Here is an 18,269-nt window from a genome sequence, read left to right as displayed (position 1 = left end):
ACCAGAAGGTTGGCAGTTCAAATCCACCAGGCTGTCCTTGGAAACCTCTGGCGCAGCTATTCTCCGTCTTTTAGGGTCACTTTGAGTCAGAATCAACTCAATGGCAACAGGTTTAAATCTTTGGCTGAAAGGTGAACTTCAGGAATGGCTTAGGTTCTGAGTTAGCAGGTTGTCCAGGGACCATGGTCTTGGTGGTTCCTCCAATCTCTCTTAGACCAAAAGTCTAGCCTTTTTTTTGTGAATTTGTGTTTTGTTCTATGTTTTCCTCCTGCTCTGTTCATGGCCGTCTATTGTAATCCCTGTCAGAGTAGTTGGTGATGGGCTCAGGCTGCTGGAGGCTGTGGTCATGTGGTCTGGTAGTCCTTTGGACTGATATTTTTCTTGTATTTTTGATTTTCTTCATTCTCCTTTGCTATGAATGTGATGAGACCAATATTTTCAAACAGTCACTCACAGGCTTTTAAGACCCCAGATGCTACTCACCAGAGTAAGATGTGGAACATTTTCTTTATGGACTATGTTATACCAACTGACCCGGATGTCCCCCAAGACCATAGTCTCTAGCCCTTAACCCCAGTAACTCAGCCCCTCAAGGTGCTTGGATGTGTCTAGGAAGCTTCTGTGGTTTTGTCTTGGTCAAGTTCTTTGGACTTCCCCCGTATTGTGTGCTGTCTTTCCATTCATCAAAGTTAACACTTGTCTGATACATAGTTAGTGATTTCCCCTTCCCAATCCTCCAGCCCATCATAACCATTTAAGATTTTTTGTTTTCTGTGTGTAAAACTTTTCTTGGGTTTTTGTAATAGTCTCATACAATATATGTACTTTTGTGATTGATGTATTTAGCTCAGCATAATGCCCTCCTGATTCACCTGTGCTGAGAGATTCACAGATTCATCATAGATCTTTATCATTGTGTAGTATTCCATTGTGTATATATGCCATAGTTTGTTTACTCATTCATCTGTTGATGGGCACTTAGGTTGTTTCCATCTTTTTGGTATTGTAAATAATTCTTCTGTGAACAGGGGTATGCATATGTCATTCGTGTGATGGTTCTTATTTCTCTAGTGTATGTTCCTAGGTGTGGGATTCCTGGATCATGTAGTATTTCTATTTCAAGGTTTTTAAGGAGGCACCCTGTCATTTTGCATAGCAGTTGTGCAATTTTATATTTCCACCAGCAGTGCATAAGAGTTCCAGCCTCCCTGCAACCTTTCCACCTTTTGTTATTTTTTGTTTTTTTATTCATGCCAGTAATGTTGGGGTGAGGTGATATCTCATTGTAGGTTTGATTTGCATTTCTATAATGGCTAATGATCGTGAGCATTTCCTCCAGTGTCTGTTAGCCACCTAAATGCCTTCTTTGGTGAAGTGTCTGCTCATATCATTTGCCCATTTTTTAATTGGATTTGTCTTTTTGTTATTGAGGTGTTAAAGTATTTTATAGATTTTAGAGATTAGATTCTTATTGAATATGTCATAGCCATTTCCCCCACATTCTGTACATTCTCTTTTTACTGTTTTGGTGTAGTCTTTTTATAAGCTTAAGTCTTTTATTTTTAGGATCTGCCAGTTGTCTAGTTAATCTTCTGGTGCTTTGCATTGCTTGTTATGTTTTGTATTCCATTTATGCCATGTTTTAGAGCTGCTAGCATTGTCCCTATTTTTCTTCTATCATCTTTATAGTTTCAGGGTTTATATTTAGATCTTTGATCTGTTCTGAGTTAGTTTTTATGTATGGTTTGAAGTATGGGTCCTGTTTCTTTTTTTTACAGTTGGATATCCAATTTTGCCAGCACCACTTGTTAGAGACTGCCTTTTGCCCTTTAATGGACTTCAATCTTTTGTCTAAGATTAGTTGTCTATAGGTGGATGGATTTACAGCTGGTTTCTCAATTCTGTCTCATTGGTCTATGTATCTGTCATTGTACCAGTACCAGGCTGTTTTGAATACCGTGCTGTATAGTAGTTTCTGAGAATAGGTGATGTGAAGCTTCCCAATTTTTCTTCTTCAACAGTAATGAATTGCTTATTGGGGGCTCCTTCCTTTTCATATAAAGTTCATAATTAATTTGTCCGCCTTGTTAAAGAATGCTGTGCTATTTGGATTGGGAATGGATTAAATCTGTATATTGTTTTTGGTAGAATTGATATTTTTACAATATTGAGTCTTCCTATCCATGAGCATGATACACTTTTCCATTTATGTAGGTCTCTTTTGATTTCTTACAATTAAAAGTGTTCTTACAAGTTTTCTGTACTTTTCTTTGTACAGGTCTTTTACATTCCTGGCTAGATTTAGTCCTAGAATTTATCTTTTTAGAGGCTATTATAAATGATATTGTTTTCCTGGTTTTCTTTTCAAATTCCTGTTTTTGGTGTATAGGAATCCAACTGATTCATATGTTGATCTTGTATCCTGCTAGTATACTTAACATTTCTATTAGTTCCAGTAGTTTTCTTGTAGAACCTTTGGGTTTCTGTATGTGTAGTATCATATTATCTGGGATAATTTTACTTCTTCCTTACCAGTTTGGATGCCTTTTGTTTCCTCTTCTTGCCTGTTGCTGTATCTAGGACTTCCAGCCCGTGCTGAATAAGGCTGAATAACAGTGGTAATAAAGGGCATCCTTATCTTGTTTGTTCAGGAATAATGCTTTTAGCCTGTCTCCATTGAGAATGATGTTAGCTGTTGGTGTGATATAGATGCTTTTTATTATCTTGAGGAATATACCTTCTGTTCTTATTTTATTGAGAGTTTTTATCAGGAGTGGGTGTGGGACTTTATCAAATGCCTTTCCTGTGTCAATTAAGATAACCACTTGATACTTTTGTTCTATTTGCGTAGTGAATTATGTTCATTGATTTTCTAATGTTGAACCATGCTTGCATACTTGGTATGTAGCCCACTCAGTCGTGTTGTATTAGTTTTTTGATATAATGCTTAACTTTATTGGTTAGAATTATCTTCAGAATTTTTGCATCTATGTTCATTAGAAATATTCATCTGTAATTTTATTTTCTTATGGTGTCTTTGTTTGGCTTTGGTAATGGCAATGCTGGCTTCATAGAATGGATGTGGGAATATTCCTTCTTTTCTGTGCTCTGAAATAGTTTGGGTAGATCTGGTGTGAGCTCTTCTCTGAATGTTTGGTAGAATTCTGCAGAAGAGCCAGGGCTATTTTTTGTGTATATTGGTAAGGAGAGTTGTTTTTTGTTTTTTTAAATTACCTCTTCAATCTTTTCTCTTGTTTTTGGTCTGTTCAGAGTTTCTATCTTAATTTGCCTCCATTTAGCTGTTGTTGTTGTTGTTAGGTGCCATGGACTATGTTCCAACTCAGGGCAGCACACTGTGTGCCACAGAATGAAACACTACCTGGTCCTGCACCATACTCACAATCATTGTTATGCTTGAGCCCATTATCGCAGCCACTATGTCAGTTGATCTCATTAAGAGGCTTCCTCTTTTCCACTGATCTTGTACTTTACCAAGCATGATGTCCTTCTTGAGGGACTGATCCCTCCTGACAACATATCCAAAGTATGGACTTACTGCTGTCACCACTGGGTCTGGGTGGATAAAGCCAGCAGGCAGGGTGAGTCCACTTTGCAGTACACTGGTTTTGGAGGGTGACTATGGGCAGATTGGGTGGGTGTTGACTGTGTCCTGATTTTCTTCTAGTGTTGTGAGAGCCTTCTTAGCCCCTTGCCAGATTTGCAGGAGTGTGAGATGGGGAGTGTTACTGACTCTTTTCCAGTGTTTCAGCAGCTGGTTAAGTGGTGGTAAAGGAGGGATGGGGAGGGCCTAGTACTACAGCAGGCCTGAGCACCATGGATACTGTAGCTGTGGCAGCAGTGGAGAAGGCTGACAAGAAGGGGAGGGAGGTTGGCATTTGGGGTAGGTAGGGGAAAGAAAAGAGATAGGGAGGAAAAAATTTTCTAGCAGGTGGTAGCTGTGTGGACCTGGGGTCCAGTGGGAAAGGGGGAGGGAATGTGTGGGGCTAGGTGGGAAGTAGAAAGAAAAAATATATTGTGTCATGATGAGGCCCGGTGAGTGAGTGCCAGGTGGACCTGAGGCAGTGGTCGGCTGGTGCGGTGGTTCCACTCTATCTGTGATGGTGTGCCATAGGCCAGCGGGAAGTCAGGGGAGGTGGTCTACAGGACCAGGTAGGAGGGAGAAAGAAAGGTAAGAAAGGAAAAAAGAAGAAAGCTGTTGCAGCAGGCAGATGCAGGGTCCTGTGGAAAAGGAGGAGAGGAGGCTTATGGAGCTAGGTGGGAGGGTGAAAGGAAAGAAAATACAAAGGAAAAGAAAAAGATAGCAGCACAGTGGAAGCCAATGGGTGGGGGCAAAGCGGACCTGTGGTGGTGGTGGGCCCTGGTGGCTTTCTAGCCACTGTGTTGCAGTGGTAGTTGGTAGGAAGGGGGTAGAACTAAGTGGGAGGTAGGAAGAGAAAAAGACAGGAAAAAAAGGGTGCAGTAGTGGCCAACCAGTGGAGTGAGGCAGGCCCCAGGGCCCATGGGAAGTGAGAGGGGTGATATATTTGGCTTGGTTGGAGGGAGAAAGAAAAGATAAAAAAGAAAAAAATCGGTGTGGTCAGGGGTGTGGGTGTGGTGAACATGGTGCAGTGGTGGGCTGGTGCACTGGTGGTTCTGTAGCCATGACAGTGCATCAGTGTCTAGCTGGAATGGGGGAAGATGGTGCCCATAGCTACGTTGGGAGAAAGAAAAGAATAGGAAAAAACAAAACAATTAAAAAAAACTGGCTGCAATGTTGGGGCTGGTGAGTGAAGGCAGGGTGGACCCCCGGGCCAGTGGAAAGGAAGTGGGAATAAGTAGGAGGGGGAAAGAAAACAAAGAGCAAAAAATGGTGAATGTTGGGAGTTGGCAGGAGGGGGTTAGGTGGCCTGGTTCACCAGCGTGCCTGTGGCTCACTATCTACAGCACTGTGTCAGGGGGTAGGTAGGAGGGAGATTGAAAGGAAAGAGAAACAAAAAGAAATAAAAACTGTTGGGGTGGTGGGGCCTATTGAATGGGGACAGAGTGAACCTGAGGACCAGTTGCAAGGGAGAGAGGTGACATATGGGCTAGGTGGAGGTGAGAAAGTAAAGAAAAAAAAAAAAACCAGCAATATGGCAGAACCAGGGTGTGGGGGTAGAGCAAACCTGGGGTGACGGGGGCCTGGTGGCTCTCTAGCCATGGGTGGTGCAGTATGGACCAGGAGGAAGGGGGAGAGATGATGTACAGGTCTAGTAGAAAGAAAGGGAAGGAAAGAAGGGATAAAAGGAAAAATGGCATCGTGAGAGAAAGGTGGTCCCAGAGTGGCGGTGGGCTGGTGGCTCTTTAGTATTGGCTGTGTGGTATAGCCTGGCAGGAAGGGGTGGGTGGCATACAGGGAGAAAGAAAAGGAATAGAGAGAAAAAAGGATGGTGCAGCAGGAGCCAGCAAGTGGGGGCAGGGTGGACCCAGGGTGGTTGTGGGCTGGTGGCTCTCTAACTGAGGTGGCATGACATGATCCAGTGGAAGGAGGTGGGAGTGTCATATGGGACTAGGTGAAAGAGAGAAAGGAAAGGAAGAAAGGGCAAAAAAGAAAAATACATATAAAATTTAAAAATCATGTAGCAGGAGCCAGCAAGTGGTGGTGAGGTAGATCCATGTCAGTGGTGAGATGGTGGCTCTCTAGCTAGGTGGCACAGTGTGACCCACCAGAAAGGAGGAGAGGTGGCATAGTATGGGAGGGAGAAAGAAAATGGAGAAAGGGGGAGAAAAAAATTAAAAAATGATGTGTCAGGAGCCATCACGTGGGAGCAGGGAGAACCAGGATGGTGTTGTGCCAATGGCTGTCTAGCTGAGTAGCACAGCATGGCGCATTAGGAAGGGGTGGAGGTGGTGTGCATGACAGAAAGGTGAGGGTTGGGAAGGTGAATTTCTCTGTTTACCGGGTACTCTGTTTCCTTTTGGGAGTTCTGTGAAGCTGCCTTGTACTCCCTATCCAGGGTGGTTGCTGGCTGTGTTCAAAGATGGCAGTGTTATGCCATGCTAGTTGGCAGAAGATTTCCACTCTGTATCTCCCCTTTTCTATGGTTTCTGTCAGTTTCTTCTTCCATTCAGTGTTTGACATGGGTTAGATTGTGTGTCAACCTGGCTGGGCCATGATTGTCAGTGTTTTAGCAGTTGTATAATGTGATGACTTTTCTGTTGAAATATGATACGTGATCACCCCCATGATGGAATCTGCTGAATAGTGCTGGTGGGGGTGGGGCCCATGGGCAGCTTATCACCCAGTCAGCCTCATTTCTCTGCCTTCTGGTGCCTACTTCCTTCCTGCTCGCTTTGCAAAGGTGTTTGGCTTGTTCTGGATCCAGCAGCTGCCTCTTGTCTGACCAGAGCTCTGGTTCTTGAGACTTGAGCTAGTAGCTTACCTGTCCATCTTGGGATTCGCCAATCTTCATGACCTGCAAGCAAGAGTCCTGCTCACTGACTTGCCTATCTTGGGTTTGCCAGCCCCTGCAGCTAAGTGACTCAGGAGAAACATTGCGGTCTTGCCTGCCAACCTTGGGGATTCCTCGACTGTCACAACCTGTGAGGTGGATCCCAGCCCTCCAAACTACTCATCTTGATTTCACCAACTTCTGCAGCTCCATGAATTGGGAAAGACCTCTATCCTGATCCAAAGACTTGGGATATTCCAACCCCTACAATTGAGTGAGCCGTATCCCTAATACAAATCTCTCTATATATATTTATATGCATTACTGGTTTTGCTTCTCTAGAGAACGCAGCCTAAGACAGTGTTTGACCAACTTATTTATCCTTTTATTTGATTAGGGTTCCAGGATTGATGTTTGTATCTGCTTTACTTAGTTTTTCCGGTCTTTGATACAGACAGTTGACATAATGTGTGTCTATAGTGACATGTTGACTCTGCCGCCTGGTTTATTACTATTTTGTTGAGGATTTCTGAATATATATTCGTAAGGGATTTGGATATGTAGTTTTCTTATTTATTTATTTTTTGTGTGGTGTCGTCTCGGTATTAGAATAATGCTAGCTCATTGAATGAGATAGGAAATGTTCCCATCCCATCAATTTTTTGGAATAGTTTGAGAAGTATTAATGCCATTTCTATAAATCTTCTGTATAATTTCCTAGGGAAACCATGTGCTCCAGGACTTTTTTTGTTGTGAGATTTTTGGTAACTGATTTAATTTCTTTACATTTTGTGTTTCTGTTTAGATCTGATATTTGTTTTTGACTCAGTTTAAGTAATTCGTTTGTCTAGAAATTTTTACATTTCACCTGTTGTGCTGTTGTTATGTTCTGTTAAGCCAGTTCTGACTCATAGAAACCTTATAGGACAGAGTAGAGCTGCTAGGCTATCTAATTTGCTGGTGTACAGTTGTTCGTAGAGTTCTTTTATAATCCATAGGTATGCAGACCTTCTCTCTTTTTCTCTGTCAGTTTTAATAATGCCTTGTTAACTGTTTGATCTTTTCAAAGAGCCAGCTTCTGGTTTTGTTGATTCTATTGTATTTCCTTTTCTATTACATTTACTTCTGCTCTTACCTTATTTCCTTTCTTCTGGTAGCTTTGGACTAAGTTTGCTTTAATTTTATTTTAAATTTCTCAAATCATAGAGTTAGGCTATTGATTTGAAGTTTTCTTTTTGTCTTTTTTAATGTAAGCATTTACCCCTATAAACTTTTCTTTTAGTACTGCCTTTACTGCATCCCATAAAGTTGGTATGTTGTGATTTCATTTTCATTCTTCTTCAAGTACTTTTTAATTTCTCTTTTGATTTCTTTCTTGGCCCATTGTTTGCTTAATAGTATATTGTTTAATACCCACTTATTTGTATATCTTCCAGTTTTCCTTCTGTTATTATTTGTTTCATTCTGTTCTGGTCAGAGAGGATACGTTCTTTTCAGTTTTTTTTTTTTTAATAATTTTTATCTTGCTTTAACTGAAAGTTTACAAATCAAGTCAGTCTCTCATACAAAAACCCGTATACGCCTTGCTACACACTCCCAATTACTTTCCCCCTAATGAGACAGTCTGCTCTCTCCCTCCACTCTCTCTTTTCGTGTCCATTTCGCCAGCTTCTAACCCCCTCCACCCTCATGTCTCCCCTCCAGACAGGAGATGCCAACATAGTCTCAAGTGTCCACCTGATCTAAAAAGCTCACTCCTCATCAGCATCCCTCTCCAACACATTGTCCAGTCCAATCCATGTCTGAAGAGTTGGCTTCAGGAATGGTTCCTGTCCTGGGCCAACAGAAGGTCTGGGGGCCATGGCCACGGGGGTCCTTCTAGACTCATTCAGACCATTAAGTCTGGTCTTATGAGAATTTGGGGTCTGCATCCCACTGCTCTCCAGCTCCCTCAGGGGTTCTCTGTTATGTTCCCTGTCAGGGCAGTCATTGGTTGTAGCTGGGCACCATCTAGTTCTTCCGGTCTCAGGATGATGTAGTTGCTGGTTCATGTGGCTCTTTCTGACTCTTGGGTTCGTAATCGCCTTGCGTCCTTGGTGTTCTTCATTCTCCTTTGATTCGGGTGGGTTAAGACCAATTGATGCATCTTAGATGGCCGCTTTCTAGCATTTAAGAGCCCAGTCACCACTCTTCAAAGTAGGATGCAGAATGTTTTGTTAATAGATTTTATTATGCCAGTTGACTAAGATGTCCCCTGAAACCATGGTCCCCAGACCCCATACCATGCTACGCTGGACTTCGAAGCATTCAGTTTATTCAGGAAACTGCTTTGGTTTAGTCCAATTGTGCTGACCTCCCCTGTATTGTGTGTTGTCTTTCCCTTCACTTAAAGTAGTTCTTATCTACCATCTAATTAGTGAATGCCCCTCTCCTACTCTCTGTCCTGCACCCCTCTCGTAACCACAAAAGAATGTTTTCTTCTCAGTTTAAACTATTTCTCAAGTTCTTATAATAGTGGTCTTATACAATATTTGTCCTTTTGCAACTAATTTCACTCAGCATAATGCCTTCCAGGTTCATCATGTTATGAAATGTTTCACAGATTCCTCACTGTTCTTTATTGATGCATAGTATTCCATTGTGTGAATATACCATAATTTATTTATGTATTCATCCATTGATGGGCACCTTGGTTGGTTCCATCTTTTTGCTGTTGTAAACAGTGCTGCAATAAACATTGGCGTGCATAAATCTGTTTGTGTAAAGGCTATTATTTCTCTAGGATATATTCCAAGGAGGGGGATTGCTGGATCTTATGGTAGTTCTATTTCTAGCTTTTTAATGAAGCACGAAATCGATTTCCAAAGTGGTTGTACCATTTTACATTCCCACCAGCAGTGTAGAAGTGTTCCAATCTCTCCACAGCCTCTCCAACATTTATTATTTTGTGTGTTTTGGATTAATGCCAGCCTTGTTGGGGTGAGATGAAATCTCATTGTAGTTTTGATCTGCATTTCTCTAATGGCTAATGATCATGAACATTTCCTTATGTATCTGTTACCTACCTGATTGTCTTCTTTAGTGAAGTGTCTATTCATATCTTTTGCCCATTTTTTAATTGGGTTATTTGTCTTTTTGCAGTTGAGTTTTTGCAGTATCATGTAGTTTTTAGAGATCAGGCACTGATCAGAAATGTCATAGCTAAAAACTTTTTCCCAGTCTGTAGGTAGTCTTTCTACTCTTTTAGTGAAGTCTTTCGGTGAGCATGGGTGTTTGTTACGAGCTCCTGGTTATCTAGTGTTTCTTCTGCATTCTTTATAATATTTTGTATATTGTTTATGCCATGTATTAGGGGTCCTAACATTGTCCCTATTTTTTCTTCCATGATCTTTATCATTTCAATTTTTATATTTAGGTCCTTGATCCATTTTGGTTAGTTTTTGTGCATGGAGTGAGGTATGGGTCTTATTTCATTTTTTTGCAGATGGATATCCAGTTATGCCAGCACCATTTGTTACAAAGACTGTCTTTTCCCCACTTAACTGTTTTTGGGCCTTTGTCAAATATCAACTGCTCATATGTGGATGGATTTATGTCTGGATTCTCAATTCTGTTCCATTGGTTCATGCATCTGTTGTTGTACTACTACCAGGCTGTTTGGACTACTGTGGCAGTATAATAGGCTCTAAAATCAGGTAGAGTAAGGCCTCCCACTTTGTTCTTCTTTTTCAGTAATGTCTTATTTATCCAGGGCCTCTTTCCCTTCCATATGAAACTGGTGACTTGTTTCTGCATATCATTAAAGAATGTCTTTGGAATTTGGATCAGAATTGCATTAAACGTATAGATCGCTTTTGGTAGAATAGACATTTTTATAATGTTACATCTTCCTATCCACAAGCAAGGTATGTTCTTCCATTTATCTAACTGTCTTTTGGTTTCTTGCAGAAGTGTACTGTAGTTTCTTTGTATAAGTCTTTTACATCTCTGGTAAGATTTATTCCTACGTATTGTATATTCTTAGGCTATTGTATCTTCTTGGGGGCTACTGTAAATGGTATTGATTTGGTGATTTCCTCTTCGATGTTCTTTTTGTTGGTGTAGAGGAATGCAACTGATTTTTGTATGTTTATTTTGTATTCCAATACTCTGTTGAACTCTTCTATTAGTTTCAGTACTTTTCTGGAGGGTTCCTTAGGGTTTTATGTGTATAAGATCATGTCATCTGCAAATAGAGATACTTTTACTTCTTTCCTGCCAATCTGGCTGCCCTTTATTTCTTTATCTAGAGTAATTGCTCTGGCTTGGACTTCCAGTACAATGCTGAATAGGAGTGGTGATTAAGGGCGTCCTTGTCTGGTTCCCGATCTCAATGGGAATGTTTTCAGGCTCTCTCCATTTAGGGTGATGTTGGCTGTTGACTTTGTATAAATGCCCTTTATTATGTTGAGGAATTTTCCTTCTATTTCTATTTTGCTGAGAGTTTTTATCACGAATGATTTTTGAACTTTGTCAAATGCCTTTTGAGCATCAATTGATAAAATCTTGTGATTCTTGTCTTTTGTTTTATTTATGTGGTGGATTCCATTAATTTTTTTTCTAATGTTGAACCATCCCTGCATACCTGGTATGAATCCAACTTGGTCATGGTGAATTATTTTTTTGATATGTTGTTGAATTCTATGGGCTAGAATTTTGTGGAGGATTTTTGCATCTACATTCATAGGCTATATAGGTCTATAATTTTTCTTTTCTTGTGGTGTCTTTACCTGGTTTTGGTGTCAGGGATATGGTGGCTTCATAGAATGAGTTTGGTAGTATTTCATTCTTTTCTATGCTCTGAAATACCTTTAGTAGTAGTGGTGTTAACTCTTCTCTGAAAGTTTGGTAGAACTCTGCCGTGAAACCATCCGGACCAGGGCTTTTTTTTGCTGGAAGTTTTTTAATTACCTTTTCGATCTCTTCTTTTGTTGCAGGTCTATTTAGTTGTTCTACCTCCATTTGTGTTACTTTAGGTAGGTAGTGAGTTTCTAGGAATTCATCCATTTCTTCCAGGTTTTCAAATTTGAGTATAGTTTTTCGTACTAATCTATATGATTTTTTTTTTTAATTTCAGTTGGGTCTCTTGTAATATTGCCCATCTCATTTCTTATTTGGGTTATTTGCTTTGTCTCCTGTTTTTCTTTTGTCACTTTGGCCAGTGGCTTGTCAATTTTGTTGATTTTCTCAAAAAAACAGGTTTTGGTCTTGTTAATGCTTTCAATTGTTTTTCTGTTTTCTATTTCATTTAGTTCAGCTCTAATTTTTGTTATTTGTTTTCTTCTGGTGCCTGTGGGTTTCTTTTGTTGCTCTCTTTCTATTTGTTCAAGTTGTAGGGATAGTTCTTTGATTTTGGCCCTTTCTTCTTTTTGGATGTGTGCATTTATTGATACAATTTGGCCTCTGAGCACCACTTTCGCTGTGTCCCAAAGATTCTGATAGGAAGTGTTTTCATTCTCGTTGAATTCTCTGAATTTCTTTACTCCATCCATAAGGTTTTCTATAATCCATTCCTTTTGGAGCAGGGTATTGTTCAGTTTCCAAGTGTTTGATTTCTTTTCCCTACTTTTCCTGGTATTGATTTCCACTTTTGTGGCCTTATGGTCAGAGAATGTGCTTTGTAATATTTCAGTGTTTTGGATTCTGCTAAGGCTTGCTTTATGACCTAATATGTGGTCTATTCTAGAGAATGTTCCATGTGCACTAGAAAAGAAAGTATACTTGGTTGCTTTTGGGTGGAGCGTTCTGTACATGTCTACAAGGTAGAGCTGGTTGGTTGTGGCCTTTAGATCTTCTGTGTCTTTATTGAGCTTCTTTCTGGATGTCCTGTCCTTCACCAAATTGGTGTGCTGAAGTCTCCTACTATTATTTGTGGAGTGGTCCATCTCACTTTTCAATGCTGATAGACTTTGTTTTATGTATCCTGCTGCCCTGTCATTGGGTGCGTAAATATTTAATATCGTTCTAGCTTCTGGTGTATTGTCCCTTTAATCATTATATAGTGTCCTTCCTTATCCTTTCTGATGGATTTAACTTTAAAGTTTTTTATGTCAGAAATTAATAATGCCACTCCTGCTCTTTTTCGCTTATTGTTTCCTTGATATATTTTTTTTCCATCCTTTGAGTTTTAGTTTGTGTCTCTGTGTCTAAGCTGTCTCTCTTGTAGGCAGCATATAGATGGATCCTGTTTTTTAATCCATTCTGCCAGTCTCTGCCTCTTTATTGGTGCATTGAGTCCATTTACATTCAGGGTAATTATGGATAGGTATGAATTCAGTGCTATCATCTTGATGTCTTTTTTTGTGTGTTGACAGTTTCTTTTTCCCACTTGATTTTATGTACTGAGTAGATTTTCTCTATATATTGTCCTTTCCCCATATTTGTTGTTGATTTTGTTTCTGCTGAGTCTGTATTTTTCCCTTGTATTTTATTTTGAAGAGTAGGATAGTTTGTCTCCTTTGTGGTTGCCTTACCATTTATCCCTATTTTTCTAAATTTAAACCTTTTATTTCTTTGTGTCGCTTTATCTTCCTCTCCGTATGGAAGGTGTATGATTACATTTCTTAGCCCCTCTTTATTACTGTAATGTTGTCTTATATAAAAACATCACTGTTACCTGTGTTGGGCTTTTTTTTTTTTTTATAATCTTGCTTTGTTTTTTTTGAGTTCCCTGTCTGGGTTGACTTCTGGTTGTTCTGCCCAGTGTTCTAGTCTTGGGTTGATATCCGATATTATTGATTTCCTAACCAAAGAACTCCGTTTAGTATTTCTTGTAGTTTTGTTTTGGTTTTTACGAATTCGCTGAACTTGTGTTTATCTGGAAATATCTTAATTTCACCTTCATATTTAAGAGACAGTTTTAATGGGTATATGATTCTTGGCAGGCAATTTTTTTCCTTCAAATTTTTAAATATGTCATCCCATTGCCTTATTGCCTCCATGGTTTCTGCTGAGAAGTCTGAGCTTATTCTTATTGGCACTCCTTTGTAGGTGACTTTTCTTTTATCCTTTGTTGCTCTTATAATTGTTTATCTTTGGTTTTGGCAAGCTTGATTATAAGTCTTGGCGACTTTCTTTTAACATCTACCTTATGTGGAGTTTGATGAGCATCTTGGATAGATGTCTTCTCATCTTTCACAATATCAGGGTAGTTTTCTGCCAATAAATCTTCAACAATTTTCTCTGTATTTTCTGTTATCTCTCCCTGCTCTGGTACCCCAATCACTCGTAGGCTATTTCTCTTGGTAGAGTCTCACATAATTCTTATGGTTTCTTCATTTTTTTTTTTAATTCTTTTATCTGATTTTTATTCAAATACATTAGTGCCAAGTGATTTACCTTCGAGTTCAGAAATTCTAGCTTCTACTTGCTCAATTCTGCTCCTCTGACTTTCTATTGAGTTATCTAATTCTGTAATTCTATTGTTAATCTTCTGAATTTCTGATTGCTGTCTATGGATTTTTCCAGTTTATTGAACTTTTCATTATGTTCCTGAATAATCTTTCTAATTTCTTCAGGTGATTTATCTGTGTGTTCCTTGCCAAATTTCCTTCCTGATGTCTTGAAGAGTTCTATATATTAAACTTTTGTATTCTGCATCTGGTAATTCCAGGAATGTACTTTCATCTAAAAGATCCCTGGATTCTTTGTTTTGAGAGCCTGTTGAGGTGATCATGGTTTGTTTCTTTATGTGACTTGATATTGACTGTTGTTTCTGAGCCATCTATAAGTTACTGTATTAGTTTATGCTTGCTTACTGTGTCATAGCTGCTTGCTTTGTTTTGTTTTGGTATACCCCTATGCATTGCTTGAGTGAGCTAACTTGATTATCTTTGCCTTTGGAGCTCTGGTGTCCTGTCCCCAGCTGGCTAGAGCTGTTATCAAGTATATCAGTCTAGAAGTCCATTCAGTTTTCTTGTATGAACTCAGCTCAGGTTTCCAGGTAGCTGATCATGAAGTGCGTGGTACAGGCTCTGTCCTACAGTCTTAGAAGTGCAGGGGTGATTGGCGTATATACCGGTATCTGATTGCAGCAGGGAGTCATGCTCTGAACAAGGCAGGGGGCTGAGAACCGACCCCCAAGGGTTTTTGAGGGATACGTGTCTCTGTTCCCTAAAGCATGCTGTTGAGTGGGTTCTGCAGAGGGACCATTGCCACCCAAAGTTTTTGGTTGTAAGGACTGGGAAGTACCAGTTATCTTTGGACCCCTGTCGTGGGTGGCTGGGTGACCTAAGTGGAGCTACCAGTCCTTAGGTCCCTGTTGTGGGTAGGTGAGGACCTTGTTTAATAGGCAAAGCAATGTCAAATGTCAAACCTCCACCTCTCCACCACACAGCTGAAATGGTTAGATTTTGCCAACAAGGGCCTATTCTCCCAAAATAGGCCCACACAGGTCCATGCAGAAGGGAATGTTGCTCAAGTTCCATGGACAGTTTATGGCTGGACAGGAGCTGCTTCTCTCCTGAGCTCCCCCAGTTAATGGAGCTAGCAAATAATCTTTTCCCCCCAGTTGCAAATTTTTTCCATCCCCAAGGTTGGGAGGATGGCCCTAGGTTGTCACCAGGGTCTACCTCAGGCCCAGGGATTCAGCTGCTGAAGCTGGCTTGGGGCCGGGGGCGGGGGGGGGCGTGGTAAAATATATGCAAGTAATTAGCTTTTGCCAAGAACACCGTTCTCCTCAGGTTCCAGAAGTGTGAGTGGGCTGTGTGGCTGCTGTTTTGCCTGAGGAAACTGCAGCAGAAGGCTAGTACCAGCCTGCCACCGCTGTCGCTGCCGCAGCCACTCAGGGAATGGTTTCTGAGGGCTCCCCGCATTCAGGTCCGGTAACTCCTCTCCTTTTCTGAACGGACTCTTCCTCCGCCTGCCCCTCAGTTCATTGTCTAAGCTTGCCTTTGATGCTCAGGGCTCCCAGCTTGTCACAAATATACTCCTTTCACTTGTTTTTTTGGGTCTGTGTTATAAAGAGGGTTCAACAGAAGCGGCTGTCTATTCCGCCATCTTGGCTCTGCCCTCTGCTTTCAGTCTTTTTAAATTGAACCTTTCTTTTGTAACCTAACACATGACCTAACCTTGGTAATGATCTCCATGCATTGGAGAAGAATGTGTAGTATGCTCGCTTTGGTTAGTATTAGAGTGGTGCTGTTATTGCTAGAATGGTTAAGGAAATGATGAAATGAAAATTTATAGTCTTTCTTCTTCGCTTCATCTGTCCATGGCTTAGACTGTTACTCTTCTTCCTAGCATGGTCTTGTAAGGATAAATGAGCCATATAGGAGATTCTTTGTATTTTTTGCTGCTGCTGGGCTTTGTGTTAGGACACTATCATGAGGAAAGTCCTGCTTTGGTCATATTCTTCAATGCCTGTGTAGTTGCAAGTGTATCTCACAGTTAAAGTGGCATCTGTAAAAGGTGAGCCTGACCTTCTGAGTCACTGAATCATGGTGTCTAGCTTACCCAGTTCATATGGTTGGAAATTCATCCTGCCCAGCAAGGTGACTCATATCCCTATGGGTGTCCCAGTGTCCCTGAGGACCTGTAGTCTTGGCAGGCTTTCCTTTTCTGGACCAGAGGGCCTTCCACTTTTTTGAACAATAAATGGGGCAGCCCCTTGGTTTTAGTGGTATACTTTTGTCTCCACATGTGTGAGAAAGAAGACAGATGCAGGGATCAGATTAAATTCTTTGAAATTCTCTAAACTTGTACATGTGCTAGAAAACCTTTCCTTTAGCTTTCCTAGGACCTTCTTCCCAGCACCCTTACTCTACCCAGGTTCTCTGTGTCTTCCTGCTTGTCTTACAGATTGCGCATTCCCATTGCCCACGAGTCAATTCCAACTCATAGTGACCCTGTAATACAGAGTAGAACTGCCCCAGAGAGTTTCAAAGAACCATCTGTTGGATACAAACTGCCGACCTTTTGGTTAGCTGCTATAGCACTTAACCACTATGCCACCAGGGTTTCCTTACGGATTGTGACACTTTTGGCTGTGTAGCTTAGAGTCCTCCAGGAGAGACGATCACTTTGCCCATCAAAGACTTGAACTTAATTTAGTCACTCAGTTTCCTATTGCTCTTTCTTCTTCTCTCCTGTTGACCCAAATGAATATTGATATTATTCCTTCTATACAGGACATTGTGGGCATGTTTGGTCTCCTTATTTTGTTAGCTTTCCAATTCTTTAAAAATAATGATCAGAGCAAGTGCTTCCAGAGACAATTTTAGGTCAGTTCTGAACTGGGTGGATCTTGCTGCCAAAGTACTATGTGCTTTAAAAAGTAAGGTAGTGTTAATACTCCATTTCTTTTTCTTGGTTCTCTCCTACCTCCAAAGATAAAAAGAGAAAGTTATGAGTCTATAGAGTATAAGAGATAGGTCATTTGTGCTGTGTAGTTTCAGCATAAGACTCTGCTTTCTAATTTATTTCCTGATTTCTGGGTGTCCTTTCTTTGGAGAATTCTGTTTCTGAGGATTTTGTGCCTCAAATGTAGAAGAACTCCAGGGAAGGCAGATATCAATATATTAGTTTTACGTTAATAGCAGATTACCTTAGCTATAGTGGTCTTATCTGTTCCTCAAATCCTTCCTTCTTGTGCTGACCTTTTGGCTCTTCATTTATGTAATGTCTTCCTTCCCCCAAGGCAAGTGTAGTGCTGGGAACAAACTCAATCCTGTTGCAGCCCAGGAGGACAGAGGTACTTCATGGAGAGGCAGCTTGCTGACCAGGCAGCTGTGGACACATCCCACAAGTTCATTTTCTGGAAAGATAGAAAACACAAAGCCCTCAGTGATGGAAGCCAAACTGAGGCAACTGTGCTGAAAGTGAAGCAAAGAGCAGTCTCTAAAGGTGAGCTTGTTGCATTTCAGCTGCCTTCTGGGGGGTAGGGGGGACGATGCATGTGGCCAGAGGTGGATAGGTATGTAGGTGTGGATGTGAGGTACACTGTCCACCCTAGATGCAGGGCACTGCCTCCACATACCTCATTGGTGAGGGAAATGTAAAGGTAGGAGGGGTGGAGTGATTCTATTCCCCTCAAAGCCAGATGCAAGAGCTGAAGCCCAAAGATGGCCAAAGCCAAATAAGCCTGCCTGTCAAGACATGCTAAAGCAGACAATGATTATACCCGTCCCCCTTCCTTTACTCCCATATCAGTGACATCTAAGACAGTTTGTTCCCTGAGGGCACTTTAATATGTAGTTATTTTTCCATTTTTCTACTAGTTGAGTGATCTGAGAGACAAATAACAAGTAGTTCCTCTAACAGCTTAGAAGACCCACTTTATACTGAGCTGATCAATGTAAAGGTGTACATTGAACTAAGAGGGCTGCATCCTAAAATGGATCATGACCTGTGCCTTCAAGAACAGTGGAAGCAGCAGATGTCAGTGGTAGACAGCAAGCCTAACCAGAAAGTTAGATATGAATTAACAGGTCAGTGCAGCCTGAGGTCACCTCCCAAAGGCATAACACTACTACAGAGAGAACAGGCAGGGAAACATTGGAGGCCAATGGCAGTAGAAGCAGAAGCTGGTCAGAAGAGTCCCTCAAACCCAACAGCAATGAACAAGGTATGTGAGACTGCTCCCCTACTAAGCATGCCTTCCCCACTTCCTTCTGAGCCTACGGTGAGGAGTGCAGTAGACAAAGGGGAGCTTGAATTCCTCAACTTCCTCACCCAGCCAGAAGAGGGGTTCAGGTGGCCACAGAAGCTTGCCAGTGTTCTCATTGCAGCCTCATGATAGCCTTGGGCTGTCTCCTGTCTCCTGACTGGGTTCTGAATATGTAGAATAGCTTGCCTTTGGAA

The 18,269-nt window shown here is 41.1% G+C and overlaps 1 pseudogene; it reads left to right on the top strand.

Moving 5' to 3' along the window:
• Positions 1-18,269, top strand: part of LOC126069847 (BCL-6 corepressor-like) — an 82,687-nt pseudogene that overhangs the window by 43,649 nt on the left and 20,769 nt on the right.

This window comes from Elephas maximus, chromosome Y (assembly GCF_024166365.1).
Source record: "Elephas maximus indicus isolate mEleMax1 chromosome Y, mEleMax1 primary haplotype, whole genome shotgun sequence".
Taxonomy (NCBI): domain Eukaryota; kingdom Metazoa; phylum Chordata; class Mammalia; order Proboscidea; family Elephantidae; genus Elephas; species Elephas maximus.
This window is presented reverse-complemented; position numbering and strand designations above follow the sequence as displayed.